We start from the raw sequence: 22,949 nt of genomic DNA on the forward strand, positions 1-22,949 counted from the left end.
AGTAGTAGAATGGATGTGGAAGATGTGCAGAGTGGCCTGGGAGGAAGGTAGAGTCTCGGAGGATTGGAAGTCAGGTATAATTATTCCCTTGTACAAAGGAAAAGGGAAAAAAGAAGTGTGTGGTAATCATAGGGGCATTTGTCTTCTTAACCCCTTAACCGCGGGGCGTCACTTTCGTGACGCTTGGGAGCAAGGGATCATACCGCGGGGCGTCGCTTTTGTGATTCTGTTTTATTTTGAATTCACCCGGGCTTCCAAGTGGGGGCTTGTATCATCTATCAGTACTGCCAATGTCCAACACTAGTCAGCACTCCTAATCTCATCTGTACTCCCATCCATTGTTGACAATTTAGCCATTTCTCCCCGTTCTTGACTCCCCTCCCTACCCCCCCTCCATTACCCTATCCTCTCGCCTGCCCGGCCATGCTACGCTAAGTAAATCTTCCCTGGAATTTTTCACTGATTTCATCCATTGAAATAAGCCCTATGTCCTATTCTTATACCAAATAATATATACAAGAAAGAAATAAGGTAAGTGAGAGTGCCATACACCTGGATTTGGCTAATTATCACCTGACAACACCTCACATGCACTCGTTCGCTAATTTTCGCTGTTTTTTTCCCCTTGAAATATGCCGTATAATCTATTTTCGTAATAAATATACATGTAAGGAGGGAAGGGAGACGCCTAAGTGATATTTACATTCACCTGGAACTACCTAATTTATAATGTATTGCCTAGATTTCCTGCCAATCATATCAGTGCTAGACAAAGCTGTTTCAAGATCTAACATTGGTAGCTCTGAATATATATCTCCTAAGTAGGCCTCTAATCTATTTTTGTAATAAATATACATGTAAGGAGGAAAGGGAGAAGCCTAAGTGATATTTACATTCACCTGGAACTACCAAATTTATAATGTATTGTCTAGATTTCCTGCCAATCATATCAGTGCTAGACTTAGCTGTTTCAAGAAGTAATATTGGTAACTCTGAATAACCCCTAAAGCAGGCCTCCACGCTGGCCCTCCGTTATCAGTTTACTCTCATCTTCCGAAGCGAGGGTACGTATGTTTCTTCTTGCTGACTTCAAGGCCTTTTTTCACCCCCATGCAAATGGCCCTGTGACCTTTACCCCCTACTAAACCTCGTGTGGAAAGAGGTAAAGGGCTGACAATTGATAAAAGAGTGACTACGATCTTTCTATTGAGTAAAACAGTGCAAGTGGAATTGTAAATAATGTGTAAACAGCAAGTGAAAGTAATGAATGTAAATATACGTGAACAATGGAAAATAGTTTTATAAGTTATTTCAAGTGACAGTGCACAACACAGTGTAAATAAAATAGAAATGTAAATAACGTAAATAAAATAGAGAACGTAAATAGAAATGTAAATGAGTAGCATTATAAGAATACGAGTATATACCCTAGGAGTAATGAAAGTGAAAGTTTCACTCTAGCATGTCTGAATGCTATGAGTTATGAGAGTGAAGATGAAAGTGACATTCACTCTCAATGCCAGTATACAGGACGAGAAAGTGAATGCTACGTATTTTACTGAAAGAAATTGAATCCCTACAGTGACAATAAACTAATACTACTGAAGGAAACTTATGGATAAAGACTGTAGATATATATAAGTGTTATATAGTAATAGAAATATAAAGTGTGAGGGGTTTTATGAATAATAAATGACAGAGTACCAAGAGCGAACTAGTGACAGTGCGACGATCAGACGCGCTCGTAATTTCCATTGCTTTCACAGTGGTTTTTTTTTTTGAGTATGGATCCCAAACTACTTGAAAATTGTAGAATAGTGTTTATAGTGTTTGTATCTGGCTGTGGTAATCATATTACGGGTTGTCGGGAAGTGTAAAGTGGAGACTTCGTTACCCTACTTCAGAGGTCTCCACAAGTCCTACGGTAACCGACGAAGGCTCAACAGTCATTCCAGGAGAAAGCTGAAGGTATGTGCCATAAGCATATATAATTTTATTATTCTAGGACTAATAACTGATTTTTGGCAAATATTTTTTGAGAGTCTGTCGGAGCCCAAATAACCCCGCGGCACGCGCAAGTCATTGGTAAACTAGCCCGCGGTGTAGGGATTAATGTAATAGGAAAAGTGTATGGTAGGATACTTATTGACAGAGTTAGAGAAAGAACAGAGGAACTAGTTGGAGAAGAACTGGGATGCTTTAGGAAGGGAAGAGGTTGTGTAGATTAGATGTTCATTCTTAGATCTTTAGTGGAAAAGTTTCTAGAGAAGGGAAAGAAGTTGTATGCAGCCTTCATGGATTTGGAGAAAGCATATGACAGGGTGGATAGATAAGGATTGTGGAAAGTATTAAGAATATGGAGTAGATGGGAAGTTGCTGAATGCTGTGAAGAGTACGTATGATGGTGCTAAGGCTTCAGTGAATGTGGATGGTGAACTGAGTGAATTTTTCTCTTTGAATTTTGGGTTGAAACAAGGATGTGTCATGTCTCCATGGTTGTTCAATCTGTACATGAATGGGGTAATAAAAGAGATACAAGGTAGGGCAGTAGATGTTGGAGTGACCCTAGTGAGAGAGGGTAGTGTTTGGAAACTCCCTGTATTGTTGTTTGCAGATGATACTGTGTTGTTAAGTGAAGACGAAGGGGAGCTGCAAGGCTTGGTGGATGAGTTTGGGAGAGTGTGTAAGAAAAGGAATCTATAGGTGAATGTAGGGAAGAGTAAAGTGATGGTCTTTGAGAGAGGTGAAGTCAGTGAATGTACAGTGAGGTTGGATGAGGAGGAAATGGAAAATGTGAGTCCGTTTAAGTACTTGGGGAGTGTGATGAGTAAAGATGGAAGTTTGGAGGGTGAAGTGCTTGAAAGGGTACAACAAGGAAGAAAGGTTGCTGGTTCCTTGATTGCAGTGATAAGAAACAGGGAAGTGAGCATGGAAGTGAAAAAGTTACTACATGACAGTATTGCGATACCAACTCTAATGTATGGAAGTGAAGCTTGGAAGTTGTTGGAAGGACACAAGTCAAGAATGAGAGCAATGGAAATGAGTTATTTAAGAGGAGCCTGTAGAGTCACATGGAGAGACAGGCTGACAAATGAGGATATAAAGGAGCTTTGTGGTGTGGATGTGGATGTGATAGGAAGCATTAGGAGGAACACACTGAGGTGGTTTTGCCATGTGGAGAGGATGGAGGGTGAGAGACTGATGAGGAGAGTGTATGTGAGTGAGGTGGAGGGGGGCAGAGGGAGGGGGAAGCCGAGCATGAGATGGAGTAATGGAGTGTAGAGGTATATGAGAGAGGGGGGTGTGAGTTGGGATCAGGGCAGTGAAATGGTGGGGGACAGGGTGACGTGGAGGCGATTTGTTTGTGGCTACCCAGTACGGGATTAAGGCGTTTGGTAATAGATATGTAGATAAATCAACTTCAGGAGCATGCGACGTACCTCATATGAGTAGGATATTTAACAGCACACCACTAATTTTCTTGTAGGAACAGTGTCACAGAGTTTTTATGGGATACAGGTATTAGGCATTATCTCATCTCTCATCCCCACCCCCAAGGTTCAGCCTAGAAACAAAGGAACAGTAGCTGCTGTGAACAAAGTTCATGCACTTTCTGCTCCATTTACCATGACATTAGCAACCAAGGATCCTCAAACCTTCCTAGAAAACTTTTTTCTTTCCCCCTATATATATTATATACAGTAGGTTCGCACAGTGCGCAATTCGCATTGTGCGCGAGTGACCAAAAATCATAACCAAAAACCCTTGAATGCGCGAGTTTACAGCACAGAACACGAGGCAGAGGCATGGAGTGGCTCAAAAATGCCATTTTCAATTAGTGCGCAACCACCCCTCACACAGTGCGTCACGTGTCGTCATGTTGATGCGCAGAAATTCCCGGGCATTCTGCTGCTCCTGTTCCTGTTGAGGATGAAGAGGATGCAATGTCAGAAGTGTCAGCATTGGACTTTGAAGGGTTTATGGCCGAAGTGAGTGACTTTGATGCTCCTGGGGAAGGTGATCAAGAGGAGTCTGTGGAGGGAAGTGTTGGTGCGGTGGGAGGTGCGGTGGGGAGTGCGACGCTGTAAGCGTTGCCGTGCCATGGAACCCCTGTTATTTAAGGTCATCAAGGCTGTTGTCTACTGTTGTTAAAGTGACTACCCATATTTTTGTTATAGTATCTATAGCTTTAGCACAATGTCTGAAAAATATGACCTTTATTATGTCTTGAAGGGCCAAAAAATGTCCAGGTATGAGGGGGTACCGTCCATATGTAATTATTCCCATAAGATTATATATTCCCAATATGCGAATTCCCAGTGCGCGAGGTCGTGGACCGCTCAATCTCTCGCGCACTGTGCGAGCCTACTGTATATATACTGTATATACATCCATCCATCCATCCGTCCATTATCCAATCCTGTGTTGCCCCATAAGGAGTGTAGGAGCCTGGGGCTAGGCAAGTTGGTCCTGACATTTAAAATGAGAGTGACCACCCTCACTCATCCCTGAGTGGCATTACGTGAGCAATAAACCCCAACCACCCCTAGGATATAAACCTTCACCAGCTCAATCCGATTGGAGTGCCATAATTACCCACTAAACCACCAGGCGCCAAAATCTGGTGATATGGTTACCACCCAGCATAGTAAATGGTTTCCTGGTGTACAGGAACCTATTTGGATTGTCACTCAGTGTAGAGTCACCCACAGGCAGAAGGAAGAGGAAAGCATAAAGGAAAGAAAGACAGAAGAGGGAGTGTACAGTCACTTGTAGGCTGAAGGACATTATATAATATATATACAGTATATATACAGTATATATATATATATATATATATATATATATATATATATACATATATATATATATATATATATATATATATATATATATATATATATATATATACACACACACACACACACACACACACACACACATATATATGGCATATCCTCGTTTAACGATCTAATTGGTTAGGTAAAACCCCATCATTAGGCGGGGTATCGTATATCGGAGTACTTGTAACGTATTTCAATATGCACACACACACACACACACACACACACACACATATATATGGCATATCCTCGTTTAACGATCTAATTGGTTAGGTAAAACCCCATCATTAGGCGGGGTATCGTATATCGGAGTACTTGTAACGTATTTCAATGTGGACTGTTTACCAGCCTTGGGTTTCCCCCCAAACCAAGTCCAAAACCCACCCAGATGAGCCCCAAAACAGGTTTCAAGACAATCTAAATGGCCCAACACCTGCCAAGGAAGCTCACCCAAGCCTAACACCTGGAAATAACTCACCAAAAGCAACAAATAAAACCTGAAAATCATAAGGAATAGGTTAGAAAATATCAGACACCTCTCATCACTTACTTCTTGTAAGTCCATGTCCAGTCCTGGTCATCATCCTTGCTATCCCCCCCGAGGCTAGGGGAGATAAGGTGCTCCACAACACTCAGTCCTCCTCTTCAAAGCCCTCAAACCCTATCACTAGGGTAGGGTCAGAGGGAGTAGGCGATGGAGTGCGATGTGATGACTCAGGCGGAGGCAATGGAGTGTGATGCGATGATTCGGGCGGAAGCAGTGGGGTGTAATGCGCTGGCTCAGGCAGTGGTGATGAGGTGCAATGTGATGTCTCTGGGGGTGGCGATGGAGTGCGATGCGATGATAGAGAAGGTGGTGTGGGAGACAGCTGCAATGTCCGGTCAGGTGGCAAGGGAGACCGCTGTGATGAATGATGAGGTAGTGATGGAGTCAGTTGCGGTGGCTCTCGTCGTGGCGAGGGAGACAGCGACAGTGGCCAAAGTGGTGTGCGAGATGGAGGGTGGGACGAGGAAGGCAGCGATGGAGTGGTAGAGTGCCTTAGTGGAAACACAGCTGACACGGGAGATGGTGATCGGCTGGAGGTTAGGTCCAGCACAACAGACCAAGCACGTCCTTGGCGGGAGGTCTCCCTCAGTGTTTCTCTGCTGGTTGAAGGCTGGGGAGATGCTCTGCTTGTCGAGAGCTGGCAATATCCTGTGCGACTTGCTGGTCTGGTGGGGGCCTGCTAAAAGAACATTGTGATCATTGTCTGCCTGGCTGCCCTCTTCTTCTCCCCCAGCATTGTCCTGTACACTTTCATCCCCTCCTCCAGCCGATTAGCTGTGTCCCTGCTTCGTCCTGAGAGGGGGTTTTCTTGAGGTCTATAATCACGTCTAGCTTTGTTAGCATCTCCTTGAGGATCTTATGTTGAGAGCTCGGACCTTAAGCACAACCTCCTCCTCCTCTGCCTCCTGGTGCGCCCGCTCGATATCCATATTGAGGAGCTCCTTGCTGAGCTCTTCCCTGTGGCTCTCGAGAACCTCCTCCACATCATCCTCGTCGACCTCCCTGAAGCCCACCTCATGCAACAACTCGACAGTGTCCTGCCACACATGCTGGACAGGTAGAGGTTGCACACCCTCGGGGAAGCCGGTGAAGGAGTGCACGCACTTTGGCCACAGCTTCCGCCACACACCGTTCATCGTCATCTGGCCCACCTCGTCCCATGCTGCAATTATATTCTCCAGGGCGTGGCGTGTGTTGTACCCTATCCAGAACTGCTGTACAGTTGTTCTGTCATCACTGTTGCAGGCCCTTACCAACTCCTTCATCGTGCGGTGGAGGTAGTAGGCCTTAAAGGCAGCAATCACCCCTTGGTCCATTGGTTGCAACAAAGAAGTGATGTTGGGGGATAGGAACACCACCTCAATATTGCTGGCTCATTCCTTCATTGCAGGCAGGTGGCTAGGCGCGTTATCCACCACCAGGAGAAATCTGTTCACCTGATTTTCACGCATCTTCAGCACATGAGAGAGGTATGAGTGAAAATTTGACGAACAGATATCTGAAGTCAACCAAGCCTTCTTGTTCTACTTCCAGATAACCCCAAGGTTCTCCTTAACATACCCCACCAGAGCCCTGGGGTTCTCCGAGTGGTAGACTAGGAGCGGCTTCAACTTGAGTTCGCCCTCAGTTGCCCCCCAGCAGCAGTGTCAGCCAGTCCTTCGAGGGCTTGAATCCTGGCGTAGACCTTTCCTCCATTGCAAGATATGTCTTGGAGGACATTCTTTTCCAAAAGAGCCCAGTTTTGTCAAAATTCAAGACCTGCTTCGCACTATAGCCACCCGCCTCTATTATGCATTTCAGCTCATCAGGAAACTCTGCTGCCGCCACCGTATTTGCACTCGTCGCCTCGCCGTACATCTTCACATGGTGGAGATTAGCCCGCCTCTTAATCCAGTCAAACCACCCATGGCTAGTCTTAAAGGTCTCACTTTCATCAAGCTCACACCTTACCTTGAGCTCGTCCCATAGTAAGAGAGCTTTAGTGCAAATAATAGCTTGGCTCATGGGTGCCTTGCACCACAGCATCCTCTCCAGCTCCTCCATCGCAGGCTGTCACTGTCAAGTGATACGGGAGGCGGATAAGGTTGCAACCTCCCCAGCGGCAGCCTTAATGGCTTCCTTCTTCTTGATGATGTTGGAGACAGTCGACTGGGCCAGGTGGAGAGCCGAGGTGATAGAACACGCACCTTTGCCTTTGTTGTGCCACTTAAGGATGTCCAATTTTACCTCCAGTGACACGTTCTTTCAGACACGCTTCGCGGGAACATTACCAGCACCACCACTAGCAGGATGCTTACCACCACGACTAGGGCCTCCACTAGCACCACCACTAGCCCCACCATGTGCAGCACCCTTACCAGACATGATCACACTTATTTTGCCTAAAAATCACACAATATCACACCGCACACATGATCAGAATCACTGCTTTACTCACAGCACAGCTCAAACACAGTTATGATGCATTGTGATAGCAAGTTGCTTAATATTGGTGGTGCAATACGATACGTGGCAGGCGAGCGTAAGGGAGATCCTCACTCTGAGATGCCCGATATGAGAAGAGCGATATCGGTGAGCGCTGGGTGAGCAATGGGTATGGGGCTTGCGCAAGCGTTTCTGCCATCCTGGGAGGTGGGTGGGTTCATCTGGCCGCGGGAACATGTGCAATTCAAAATTTCGGCCTGTTGTCTGCTGGCACAACATTGGAAGGCCCATCGTTAAACTGGAGCTCACCCATCAGGTATCAGGGCCTGGTGCAATTTGTACACCCATTGCTAAACCGAGGTATCTCATCTAGGGGTATCGTATAACGGGGCATTACTGTATTTATAGAGTATATATATATATATATATATATATATTTATATATATATACTGTATACATATATGGTTTTGTTTCGTTTTTAAAGACGCCAACGTGCTTGCATGTGTCGGCCTTGGTCACCTAATGGCGGCTCTCCACACTGCACGATCCATTGCAGCCTCCCTGTTCAGTCCCTTAACCCTGAGATCACAATTAATGACCTCATCCCATGTCTTTCTCGGTCTACCCCTCATAGCCCCACCCCCAATATTAACACTTCTCACCTTCCTCACCCAATTATCATCCCCCATCCTCTCCACATGCCCAAACCATCTCAATCTACCTCTCCTCATCACAACACCAATACACTCCAGTCCCATCCTACCTCTCAACTCTTCCATCGTAAACCCAGCCCCTCCAGGCCTTGGATGCAGGGATGCACTGCCATCCACCTAATCATTGTCATTTCTGTACGTCTGAGCCGGCGAATATCTTCCTCCTTCACTGCCCAGGTCTCACTACCATACAGCATTACACTTCTAACACATGCTGCATACAAAGACCCCTTAGCACGTAGGGAGAGTCCTCTCAATGTCAGGAGAGGCAAGAGCTCCCTGAACTTCTTCCAACCACTTCTCACCCTAGCCACAGAGCTAGCTCTAGCCCCACCTCCAGCACACAACATGTCTCCCAAATAACAAAACTCTTCCACACACTCAAGAGATTCACCAGTAAGTTCAATCCTTTCACGGCTGACAATCTCCACCTGCTCACCCTGACACGCTGTATACATAAAATCAGCATTATCTCACAGTCTACCTCTGATACCACTACATCTCTTATGCACCCATTTATCACACACACTGCACAAGATGGAATTACTTCCCACGCCCTTGTGGCAAACTGCACATGGCCACTCTCCCTCGTCTTTGACAGTACCGCCACCAGCCCTACCCTAGATATCATCACTTTTGTTTTATCTACATTTACACTTAAACCCTTGTGCCTCATACCATCTCTCCACTTCCTAAACCTTTCCTCCGCCTCCCTTTCGTTCTCTGCAATCAACACCAAATCATCAGCATACAACAACTCCCATGGGAGTCCGTTTCTAAAGTCACGTGAGATGGCTTCAAGTACCATGATAAACAACATGGGACTCAAGACTGACCCCTGATGCACACCAACGTTCACGGAAAACTCATCACTCAAATCTCCATTCACTCTTACCTGGGTGTGAGCACCCACATACATAGCCATAACCACCCTAACCAGCCACTCCTCCAACCCAAGCTTTCTCATTGCCCACTTCACCACCTCTCTAGGGACTCTGTCTAAGGCCTTTTCCAAATCAACAAAAACAAAATAAAGATCCCATCTCCTACCAATATATTTTTCCTGAAGCTGTCGAACAATGAATATAGCATCAGTGGTCCCCCTGCCTCGCATAAACCCAAACTGCATCTCATCAATATTCACTGACTTGAGAGAGGTGAAGTCAGTGAATGTACAGCGAGGTTGGATGGTGAGGAATTGGAAAATGTGAGTACGTTTAAGTACTTGGGTAGTGTGTTGAGTAAGGATGGAGGTTTGGAGGGTGAAGTGCTTGAAAGGGTACAGCAGGGAAGAAAGGTTGCTGGTTCTTTGAAAGCAGTGATAAGAAACAGGGAAGTGAGCATGGAAGTGAAAAAGTTACTACATGACAATATTATGATACCAACTCTAACGTACGGAAGTGAAGCTTGGACGTTGTTGGAAGGACACAAGTCAAGAGTGAGAGCAATGGAAATGAGTTATTTAAGAGGAGCCTGTGTAGTCACATGGAGAGACAGGCTGACGAATGAGGATATAAAGGAGCGTTGTGGTGTTGATGTAGATGTGATAGGAAGTGTTATGAGGAACACACTGAGGTGGTTTGGCCATGTGGAGAGGATGGAGGGTGAAAGACTGACGAAGAGAGTGTATGTGAGTGAGGTGGAGGGGGGAAGAGGGAAGGGGAGGCCGAGGATGAGATGGAGGGATGGGGTGGAGAGGTATATGAGAGAGGGGGGTGTAAGTTGGGAGCAGGGCAGTGAAATGGCAGGGGACAGGGCGACTTGGAGGCGATTTGTTTGTGGCCACCCCAAACGGGATTGAGGCGTCTGGCTATAGATAGATAGATAGACCTTCTAAAACTCTCTCCATTACCTTCATTATCTGATCTAAAAGCTTTATACCTCTATAATTTCCTCTTTCCAGGGCATCACCCTTCCCCCTATACACACGCACAATCACACTCTTCAGCCAGTCATCCGGGGACAACACACTCATAAATAATCCTATTAATCAGGTCAGTGACCAAACCCACCCCTATATCGCCTGAGGCCCCCAACATTTCAGCAGTCAACCCAGACACACCCTCTGCCCTTCCCACCCTCATCCTGCTTATTGCCTCACTCACAGTAGCAGTATCAATCAAAGGCCAAGGGCCAGACACTGGATCTGCTGGCTCCAAGCCTTCCCTGTCCCAGCCAAACTCCTCACTCAACAACCGGTCACAATGCTCTCCCCATGCATCTTCAATATCCCCACTGTTCACCACCACTCCTCCCTCATCACTCCCCACACACTGCCCACCCACAACATCCCGACTATCCCCCTCCACTTGACCTGCCACCCTAAATATATTTTTCCTTTCCCCATGATCTAGGCCATCAAGTAAGTCTCTGTGACTCAGACCCCGCCCCACACACCTCTCCTCCAGCCCCACGCTCGGCAGCCAAACACTCCTCCCTGCCACCACCCCTCTTCCATTCCCAGAAAAGCCCCCTCCTCCCCCCAACTGCAGCCCCTACACCCTCATCCCACCACCAAATCACTTTATGTCTTGGTGGCCCTCTTGTCCAACTGCATGTTACATCAGTAACTCTCAAGAAATTGTTCTTGAGGGCTATGTACTGTTCATTAACGCCTCTGTCTACAGCTCCCTGCCTCTGTCTACAGCTCCCTGCTCAGCCACCACTCTCAACTCGCTATAGAAGGCATCCCTTACTACTTGGTTTTTCAGCTCCCATATTTTCCTCCTAGGTACATAAGTCCTCTTTTTCATCACTTGTTCTTTAAGCACAATATCACAAATCAATAGTTTGTGCTGCTGCACACACTCCTCACTACCTATAACTTTAACATCCCTCACTAACCTCCTATCGGCCCTCCTAACCAGAAAATAATCTATCTGACTGCTATTTCCCCCAGACTCATACGTAACTAACCTACAGTCTCTTTTCCTAAAATATGTGTTGCACACAATCATGTCCATTGCCTCCCCAAACTCGAGTATCCTTTCCCCTACTGCATTCCTTGTACCATACGCACATCCCCCATTCACTCCTTCATAACCATGTGCTGCTTTACCTACATGACCATTTAAGTCCCCTCCCAAAATCACTATTTCATCATCCCGCATACCACCCACTACACGTATTAGATCATCCCAAAATCTATCTTTCTCTGCTTCATCCAATCCTGCCTGTGGAGCATATGCCGATATAATCGCAGCTATCTTTTTACCCAACAGAATTTTCACTACCAATGTCCTATCGCTTACTCTCAAAACATTCATAACATATTCCACCCATTTCTCCGCAACCATCACACCAACACCTCCATATCCGTCTGTCCCCCCATGCCAAAACAACTTATAGCAACAGTCCTTGCCAACAATCTTTCTGGCTGATCCACCCCTGTACCGGACTTCCTGCAAACACGCCACATCCACCCACCTCCTACTGAATGCCTCAACAACTTCCCCTGCTCTTCCCCTCAAACTTCCCACATTCCATGAACCCACCCTCATCCCCATGGGTGATTTACTGTCCTCAGGCTTGCTTCGAAACTTATTTTGTTGTCATGTTCAGTATTAATAAAGGAGGACAGACATAGCACAGGTCCCACTCACTGCACAGTCCCAGGTCCAGGCAATGGATCTGGGACCCCTAGCCAACCAGCTTACCAGTGGCTGTGGTAGTGGCCTCGGGGCACCCTGCCAGGACAGCTGCAGAGACACCCTCCATATGCGCCGTGGCACTGCAACTATCCCGCCATTATACACCCACTGAGGGGGCAGCCTCCTGGGGTGCTACTCCCAGGTTCGGGCCCCTCTCTATTGGGCGGCAGCGGCAGCCTGGGAACCGCAGTGCCCTGTACCCTCTAGCACAGGCCCGAGCCCCATCTTGCCCTGGACCCACGATCTATGCCGACGGAACCTCTGCCACGCCTCCCCCCAGAAGTCTGCCACTAGGTAGTGGGGGCAAAGTTTTCTGGCCGCATGCCCTTGCTGGCGCCAACCCCTGTAACGTAATGGGATACCTTGTGTGAAATGTAAAGTGCATGTGGTGTAGTGCATAGATAGTTAGAGGAAATGTTTGGGAGAGTATGCTGGTCTACTCTCCATGTTACTGTCACACTGAAATAAAGGAACAGTAGCTGCTATGAACAAAGTTTATGCACTTCCTACTCCATTTTCCATGGCATTAGCAACCAAGGATGCTCAAACCTGTCTTGAAAAATTATATATATATATATTTATACAGTACATCCCCTTAGGACGCGAGTATATGGGCGGCAGAGGACGTCGCATACTATGAATTCGCGTACTGTGAATACATAAACTTATGGGAAAAATTACATATGGGCAGCAACCCCCTTCATGGGCAGCCCTTGAGACGCCTTTCAGACCTAAGTATTGTATTATACAGGGAAACTATCCAAGACATATTACCTAAGATAAAGTAAAGGTCTGTCAGATCATATGATTGTGGTATGCAAGATCCAGCTGAGAGGAGTGAGGTGGATCAAGAGAGATAGGAGTAGTCAGGGTGAAAGACTGAAAGTTGAGAAGCTGAGGATCAAAGAAGTGGCAGATGATTACAGGACCAAAGTAGAGGACGAGTTAGATTCAGTGAACTGGAATTAATTGAATCTGGACAGCCTGTGGAATGCATATAGGGATTGCTTAGTTAGGAATGCTAAAGAGGTGTGGTGTATCAAGAACATCAACAAAAAAGAAGGGTACGGCATGGTGGGATGTGGAGGTTAAGAGAGCGGTGGAGGAAAAGAGGAAGAAGTAGCTAAAATGGTTACAGGATAGGGGTTCAGTTGAAATAAGAACTGAGTATATCGAGAGCAAGAAGCACGTAAAGAGACTAGTGAAGAGGAAAAAGGAGGAGGTAAATGATGATCTGGGAAGAAAAATGAATGCGAACTACTCTGAAAATAGGAAGTTATTCTGGAAAGAGGTGCAGAAATGTAGAAGTGAAAGCAGAAAGAAATGTGATAGTGTGAAGGATGCAGGTGGTAGGTTACTAACCCATGGAGATGATGTAAAGACCAGATGGAAAGAATATTTTGAAAGCCTGATCTAATGGGAATAGAGAGAGCAGAGCGGCTGTAAACATTTTTTTTTTTTTTTTTTTTTTTTTTTAATAACAAATGAGGAAGGAAAAATAAATGAATAAAAAAAAACAAAATAATCCATACACCAGATTACTGGTGTCCTCTGTTCATAAAATATCTGTAACAGTTAGACTTGAACAGGTGTGGGTTGAAATTTGGAGGGAAACAACTCTGGGGAAGCGAGTTCCAGAGAGATGCAGTTCGGGGAATGAAAGAATTCTGCTTGGCAGAAGTTCTGCAATATGGGTGAGTGACATTCCAGTCATGAGTGCTACCAGATGCCCGTGTAGCATGATGGAAGGCATGGCGAGTTGGCATCATGGACGCAACTTTGTCTGAGCATTTGCCAAAAAAATATCTGTAAAATAATGTAAGGGAGGCAACATTCCTTCTCACTTGGAGGGGAGGTAGTTTGTAATGGCAGGGTTGTTAATAATTCTGACAGCTTTGTTCTGAATTATGTCTAGTTGTTTTAATGCAACCTCTCCACATCCATTTCATATGGGTGAGCAATATTCAAGCTGAGAGCGCACTTGACCCTCATAAATTATTGCTAACTGCTCATCAGCGAAGATTGGTTTTGGGGGTGTGCAGAGAAGGAATGCAGTGCCAGGAGATGTGACACTCGCACAGGTGAAGAGCACTGTGAAACGGCTGAAAAATGGGAAGGCAGCTGGGGTTGATGAGGTGTATGCAGAGATGCTTAAGTTGGAGAGAGTGGAATGAAGTGCTTGTTGGAGATATGTAAGAAGGGATGGATGAGTGAAACTGTGCCTGCAGAGTGGAAAAAGGCTGTGATTGTGTCCCTGTACAAAAATAAAGGTGAGCGAAGTGAGTGCAAGAATTATCGTGGCATATGTTTATTGAGTGTGGTAGGGAAGGTATGTGGAAGAATTATTATAGAGAAAGTAATAGAGATATCAGAAGTCCTGGTGAGTGATGAGCAGGGTGGCTTTAGGAATGGCAAAGGATGTGTGGATCAAGTATTTGCAGTGCGACAGATAGCGGAGAAGGCTTGTGAGAAGGACCATAAGGTGTTTATGGCATTCATGGATCTGGAAAAAGCATACGACAAAGTAGACAGAGAGGGATTGTGGATAGTTTTGCACATGTATGGTGTAGATGGTAAGCTGCTAGGTACTGTCAAGATTTATTATGAAGGTAACGAAGCATGTGTAAGGTTAATGAGCATCTATGTGAATGGTTTCACAATTGGTGTGGGCGTGCGACGAGGTTGTGTGACGTCCCCATGGTTGTTCAATATATATATAGATGGGATGATGAGAGAAGTGAAAACACGAGTAATGGAGAGAGAGATGGCGTTGGTGATGAATGGTGATGGGTGGAATATCTCAAATTTGTTGTATCCTGATGATGCAGTACTGCTTGCAGGTACCGGACGGGAACCTGATAGGCTGGTGCAGAGTTTTGCTGATGTCTGTGAGTGTCGTGCCTAGAGAGTAAATGTAGAGAAGAGTGAAGTGATGGTTATTGAGAGAGAAGGTTGTGATGTCACAGTGAATGGAGAAAGACTGGAATTGGTGAGAGAGTTCAAATACATGGGTACAGTGATAGAAAAGAAAGGAAAATTGTTTAAAAGAAGTTGAAAGTAGAGTGACACGAGGAAGAAAAGTAGCTGGTGCAATGAAGGTCTTGATAAGAAACAGAGGCTTGAGTGTTGCAGCTGCACGAGGCTTACATGAGGGAGTGTTAGTGCCAACTCCAACATATGGGTGTGAGACTATGGTGTGGCATGAAAATGAGAAGTCAGGAGTAAGAGCAGTGGAGATGGGACTGTTGAGGTATGTATGTGGAGTACAGAGGGTGGATAGGATACGAAATAGTGTGATTCATGAAAGGTGTGGAGTGGGGAAGTCGGTGGACACCAATCAAAGAGAGTGTCCTGAGATGGTATGGTCATGTGGAAAGAATGGATAACAATAGAGTGGTGAAAAAGGTTTACCTGAGCGAATTTGAAGGAGGGAGGAGACGAGGTAGGCCAAGGAGAAGGTGGAGAGATATGGTGGATGAGTGTTTGGGGAAGAGAGGTTCGGAAGTCGGTGAGGCTAGGGAATTGACAAGAGATCGAGCTGGCTGGATGAATGTTGTGAGGAGAAATGCATGATCAGGGATTTTGGCACCCCTTGTGAGCATGGCAGCGTCCGGATTGACTCAACCGGATACGTTTGTGTGAAGCTGCAAAATGTGGTGAATGTTTTTTGGTGCATCCGGTAGAGCTAGGATTCCAGGGGCTTGAATGATGAGTGAATGGAAGTGTGGCCTATTTGGATTGGGTAAGTTTGTGATGTCTGGACATTGCTACTCCTCACCCTGCACTAGGGTGGGAGAGGAGGTCTGGATGATGATGATGATAAAGTAAACCAACAAGATTATGGCTTTACTAGGTAAATCAACAAGGATATGGCTTAACTAAACCAACAAGATATGGCTGCTCACCTTTACCCAAGAGGACAACAGGCGTGATGGAGATAAGAAGAGGATCCGAGGCAGGATGAGGCACCAAGCGTGCATCTCCTGCATCACCCACCCCACCACCCAACACACCACCTTCCTCACCACTTTCGTCACCAGCATTTTCGACACTCACTAGCTAATGCACTCACTTCATTCATAAACCCTTCAAAGTCTATTTCTGACACCTCAGAGATCGAATCAGTCTCTTGATCCTCCTCAGGATATGGCTTTTCTGATGTTGAAGGGAGTGATTCCTCATTTTGTTCAAGCCGAAGGTAACGGTTAATGAGTGTTTGCTTCCGTCTGTTTACTTCCTGGTTGTACTTGTCGGTGTAGTAGCGGAAGGTTTTGTCCAGTGAAGACATCACCTCCTCCACTCGCAACTGAGAGCGTTCGATGTCCTTGAATTCTTCTTTGAATTTATCAAGGGCACACAATACCTCGCTGATCTCCATCATGGACAAATCTTCAGTCTCCCTCACTGGTGTTGCTGCCTTTTCTGCTGTGATCTCCTGCTCTGTGTCGGCCTTGTCCACTCGCTGCACGATTTCCTGGGGATCCTGCTCTGCTGCTGCCGAATGTAAACCCCTGATCTCCTCCAGCGAGACGGCTTGAAAGCCGGGCACAGCTTGTGCACTTGTGAGAGTGGCTGCCTCAGCAGCGGCCAGGGACTGAAAGCCGCTTTCCGGTGCGATTTCACACAGGTGAAGTACGAGGAGGCGCCAAGCATGGTTAATTGTTGCATTGGTTATATCTGCCCAAGAGGACAACAAGTGAGTGATGGCATCCTTGAGGTTGAATGACCACCAAAAAGCCATAATAGTCTTCTCAGGAGTTGAAGTTGGTTGTGCGGGTGCTGTGCGTGGTGAGGTTGAAGCGGGTAAAGCGGGTGGCGAGTCCAAACCATCCTCGGCGTCCATGACATCACTCTCAACTGTGTTCAAGTCAAGAATTGCTTGCAGTTCCTCACAGCTGTCGGTCTTTCTGCGAAGGTGATCATGGAGATGCTGGTGGTATAGCTGCTTGACCGTTGCAATCAACTCCTGGTCTAGCGGTTGGATGAGAAAGGTTGTTCTTTGGGCAGAAAAATGATCATGCATTCCATGCGGAGGTCTGCTAACCAGGTTGGGTGACGTGGGGCATTGTCGAGGATGAGAAGCACCTTGAAGAGAATGCCAAGTTCCCGGGATTTTGCCTTGGCATCAGGAATGAAATGCCACAACAACCACCCGGAAATGATGCTGCTCGTCATCCAACCATTGGAGTTGCTGTACCAGTATACCCCGTTGTTATCCATGCAGTGCAGATTCTTGTAACAGGTGGGGTGTGCTGCGGTATGCACCACAACGGGGCACATCTTGTGTGAGCCTGATAAGTTCACGGCGAACATGACTGTTATCCTGCTCTTGTCGATTTTTCTGCTCCGGGCCTGGCGCTGGTGCTTACTAATATAAGTACACTTCGGCATAGCCTTGTAGTACAGGGCTGTTTCATCAGTGTATTAAATTTGGTCCCTGCTGTAGCCGCCCTCATTGATTATCCCCTTTAGGATGGCTGGATAATCCCTGGCCGCCATTTCATCCGCTGATGCACGCTCCCCCCTGAGGCGAATGTAACGTAGCTCCTTCCTCTTCAGAAAGTGGCAAAGCCATCCCACGGAGGCTTTAAATGGTTTCTAGTAAGCAAGCAAGCTTCAGAGCTGCAGCTTTGTAGAAAATCTTGGCCTGGTCCCTGATGTAGCGCCCGTTCAGTGGAATCTCTTCCTTCTCCTTCCTCAGGATAAATGTAGCCAGATACTGCTCCATAAGGATTATAGCTTGGTTGGTCAGCCTGCTTCTCCCATCCAATGCCGCCGTCCCATACGTCTTCACAGTCTTCTTTCTTGCCTTCCTGTTAGCCCATATAGTTTGCACGGATGATTCTGCCAAGCCTACATCCTTGCCAATGGCCGTGTTACCTTTCCCACTCTCCTTCTTCCTAATGACTTGCATCTTCATGGCATGGGTGATGCACTTCTTCTTCCTGGAGGAGGGGGCAGACACCCTGGCTCACAAAAAAAATAGCCGCAGATTACATGGAGACGTACCTGGAACAGTGAGTGTACCCTCTGTGCGCGTGTGTTTCCTCTACTGGGACTCTCACCTTACCACCCTCCAAGTGGCGCATATGGGCATCACGTGACGAGTGAGCAGCATCGACGTCACAAGGTGGGCGGAGCGTAAGTAATCGTTATCGCTTCTTGGAGGCCAATGTCATGTAATCGGGGTAACCTAGGATATGGGCCACTCTTCTCTGCCCGTCTCACTTACAAGGAGTTCAGTTCGTGTACTAAAAAAAAAAAAAAAAAAAAAAAAAAAAAAAAAAAAGGTCCTAGCGTACAAGGGGGATCGTGTACTCGGAACTCGCGTACTGTGGGGATGTACTGTATACAGTAGGCTCTCAATCTTTGATTGGTTTTGGGACCGAAAAAAAAGATCGAAATGTGATTTATCGAAGTGTGAATTGATAAACATAAGGAAAATAAATAAATGAGACTGGCATGTCGCCGACAAACTACATCAACTTTTACATAAACATTTATACCCACCCAGAATCATAATACACCCATACATTTGCTTATATTTAGTACATATTTACTTACTATTAGCAATAAAAGCAAGAAATACAGGCTGCACACACTTTAATGTAGAGAGAATGAAGCTTATGTGGTAGAGTGTTGGGTTCCGAGACAAGTCAATTCGCCGTCAGACAGTTTGCCGTCAAAACATGGACGATTTCCCGTTAGGACAATTCGCACCCTGGACAATTTCCCGTCATTTAATAAATAGTAATCACTCCAATATCCGATGTAATAGAGCCATAGGCAGGTCTGGATAGTGGTCCTGTCCGGATATTGGGCCCCAACTTATGGACTTGTACTTATGGACCCTAACTCAGAGAAACACGTATACAACTCCCTCTGGACATGCATAGCACCAATTTAAGACCCAAATCACACCAATAAGACACATAAATGACTGAAATAAATGCAAAAGAAGCATAAAATGAGGGTTTAGAAGTAGGTTCATACAATATTAAACATTCTGGTGACTGGCTCCTGGACTGGTACTTATGGACCCTAACCTAGCCTAACTCAGAAAAACGCCTTCCTACTGCACATGCATAGCTCCTAACACCCTATTCACGCTAATAAAGGACATTAAAGAGCCAAATGAGGTAAGTATAGTATGGAAAAAAGTACAGTATGAAACATTCTGCCTGCTTACAGCAAGTCCATGGCCACCTCGATGGATAACCGCCTCCTCTCGGACTCTGACAGTAAGAAGGATTTCATGAAGCACATCCAGTACACTGTTCCTGAAGTCTTGCACTGAACTTAGTCAATCGCACACAGAAGTCCGTTCTCTTCACAGTGCGCACTCTTGTCTAACTAAAGCTCCATTGTAGCTTACTAAGTGTTGCACTCTGCACTTTAACTTTTCCCATTCTTCTAATAATTTTCCAAAGCAAAAACAAACAAGTCTGTTTATGTTAAATTTTGTTCCAAATGAGTCTTTTCTCTCACAACTGTAAATCCTTAACACAACACACTGTTTTTTTCACTGCACAACTCTGTAAATTCCCGTGTGGTCTAGTGGAGAAGTTCTTGCTGTTTATTCACTGTCAGAGTCCGAGAGTATCACTGGCAGGTGACCTAGGGGTGCGTCGCTGGGTCGTGGTGATGGCGTACCCACCGCAGACGACTCTGAAGACAGCCTCAAACTCACATCGAGCGGTGACTCCACCGTGGCTGATGTGCTGGGCTGTGGCTCAGAGCATGAGGGCCTGTCTTGGGGAGGCAACGGAGTGGAGCCAGGGCTGGGCACAGCGGGGGTCATGGGCCTGAAAAAACTGTCAGTGGTTGATTGACGCAATGACCGATGATTCTGACGATTGATGATGCACTGCCTGAAAGCACGTACGTCCTCCACAAGTCCCAAGGGCCCCATCTCCCTGTCGCAGTCCGGGTGTTCCAGGTAGTCTAGGACGAACTCTAGATGTTCCTGGAGTGCGCTCAGCTTGGGGATGGCTGGAGTAGTGTCCTGCTGAGAGGAGTCCGCATCATCGTCGCCTTTCTCGTCGGAATCTTCAAGCTGGGTACTGACACCTGCAACTGAAGACGTGATCTCGATATCAGACATTGTCTGATACCCAGGATCGCCCTCATCGTCATCCAACCAGTCACGAACATCGTCCACATCCACATCGTCGCCGTGCGTACGTAGCCGTGCATGGAAGTCATCCATGTCAAACCCTAGAAAATCGTACTCCACTTCCATTCCGAGAAGCAGACGAGACCAACCATTTTCCAGAGTCTTCACTGGGACTTCCTTCCATGCACTAGCCCAGTTGTAGATTGCAGACTTGATGTTGTAGCGGCGAAGGTTTTACAAAGTCCGCTGGCCTCATGTGTCCCGTCCCTCCCTGCGCTCATCCTCGTCCTCGAGAACAACCATCACCTCGTCCAGGAACTTCCTTCGGTATAGGCGCTTTGTTGCCACGATCACTCCTTGGTCCATTGGTTGGATGAGAGCAGTCGTATTAGGTGGCAGAAACATGCACCTAATCCGGCCATTCTCAGCCACCAAGTCCTTGTCGCACGGGTGGGCAGGTGCATTGTTGAGGAGAAGGAGGGCCTGTCTTCGTCTGGTAATTGATGGCCTCCTTGACGAAGTGGCGGTGGAACCAGTCTTTGAAGATCACGGCTGTAAACCATGCCTTCAAAGAATGGTACCAGACGACAGGAAGGACATCCATCACCCCATGAAGACACCGAGGCTGCTTTGCGTGGCCAACAACAACGGGCTTAAACCGGTGCATACCGTTAGCGTTGGCATAACACAAAGCAGATATCCGTTGCTTGGAGAGCTTGCGGCCAGGTACACGCTTCTCCGTCTCCTTGGCTAGAGTGTTCGTTGGCAGCGAGCGATAGAATAGACCAGTTGTAGACTTGACCGAGAGTTAGGCCCTCCCTGTCGATCAAGCCTTTCACCTTGTGCCGAAACTCGTCAACTCCATCCTCGTTAGTGTCCAAAGCTTCGCCATGAGCTTTATGGTTGGTAAGGCCATGCTGTAACTTGAACGCAAAGAGCCAACCCTCGGATGCCTTGAAGTCTAGGACGAGGTGAAGCCTGGCGAACTTCTCAGCAGCAGCCTTCAGCTCCGTTCCACGTACCATCACACCATCAGCACATTGCTGTTGATACCAAATCAACGTGGAGCGGTCGATTTCTGCAAACTTGGGGGTAAACATCACCTTCCTCTCCATGTTGCATTTGCTTCTCGACGAGAAGTCAGCCGTGTACTGCATGAGTTTGTTTCGGGATCTCTTAATATCGAACAAAGTAGATCGGGCCAGGTTAAACTCGCGGAGGATGCGGGAAGAAGACCACCCCGGATCTACTTTCTCCAATATCTCCCGTTTCTTCTCCAGAGTCAACACCACTCTCTTCCTTTTCTCAGGTGGCGGGGCCATCATCACACACACTAAGAGGAGGCCTAAGAGCAGCAGGAGTGCCTGCAGCAGGTAAGGCACCACCACAAAAGCGATCACGTGGGCAGCCATAACGATGAGCGTGCACTCGCGGCGAGAGAGAGGCAGAAAGTGGGGAGGATGCAGCGGCGCTCTATTGGACATCGGAGGAATGACGCGCCACAACAATGCTCTCCCGCGTCGTGCGCGGCAAGTTCAAATTACAGGCGGGAAAAATTCTTTTTTTTTTTTTTTTCCCCCCCGGACCATTTTGGGAATATTGCATCCCAGGACGATTAAGTCCGGTTAGTGGGGATGTTCGGATATTGGGCATCCAGATATTAGAGTGATTACTGTATACTTATTATTAATTAATCAATACTTTAATAACTATATTTCAGGGGGATCCATCAGAGTCTGTATTCAAGAGCATAGGCTTTGGATATTATTTATTACTTGCACCTTTAGTCAATAATTAACTTGTTTCTTTCTCGCTGTAATCGCCTTTGAATTATATTCTAGCGTCACCCATAGCTGTCTCCTTTAATTACGGCGAACTGTCTTGTTGTTGTTATGACGGCGAATTGTCCCGAACGGTTCTGAGGTGGTGGTTGAGTCCTTGTTGCCAGCCACCACTGCTACCCTCCCTGCCATCACTCGGGCTCACCCCAACCGCGCTTGAGTGAACACCTGCTTCCTTGTTCTTTTCCTAATCACCGTGGCCACTGTTGTTGATGCTTTCACTGCCTCTGTCATCACAAAAAAGATTTCAAACGTTTAAATGAGAGCAAGCCTCACCAAGTGGCTGGTAGGTGGCATGACAGATGAACAAATGAGCTTCGACTTGCGCTCGCAACCCAGCCTGAGTGATCGAATCACGACTTTTGAAATCGAATCATGAATTTTGGATGAGCAGGCGAGTCTGATCGAAGTATGAAATATCGAAGTGAGATTAATCAAAGATCGAGAGCCTACTGTATGTATATATATATATATACACAGGCATATCCTCCATCTATCCATCATCCAATCCTACGCTGCCCCATGAGGAGCGTAAGAGCCCGGGGCTAGGCAAGTTGGTCCTGAAATTAAAGATGAGAGTGACCAGCCTCACTCATCCCTGAGTGGCATTATGTGAGCAATAAACCCCAACCACCCCTTGGATATAAATCACACAGACTTAATCTGACTGGAGCACCTTAATTACCCACTAAACCACCAGGTGCCATAATTTGGTAATATGGTTACCACCCAGCATAGTAAATGGTTTCCTGGTGTACAGGAAACCATTTGGCTTATCACTCAGTCTAGAGTTACCCATAGGCAGAAGGAAGA

General features: G+C 46.6%; 1 protein-coding gene across 4 annotated transcripts in view; it reads left to right on the forward strand.

Moving 5' to 3' along the window:
• The window catches only part of Dhps (Deoxyhypusine synthase), a 257,857-nt gene that overhangs the window by 127,203 nt on the left and 107,705 nt on the right, over positions 1-22,949 (forward strand). The gene's annotated exons all lie outside the window — the stretch shown is intronic.

The sequence above is a fragment of the Coenobita brevimanus genome, chromosome 62 (genome assembly GCF_032717465.1).
Source record: "Coenobita brevimanus isolate Jiangsu-jjx chromosome 62, ASM3271746v2, whole genome shotgun sequence".
Lineage (NCBI taxonomy): Eukaryota > Metazoa > Arthropoda > Malacostraca > Decapoda > Coenobitidae > Coenobita > Coenobita brevimanus.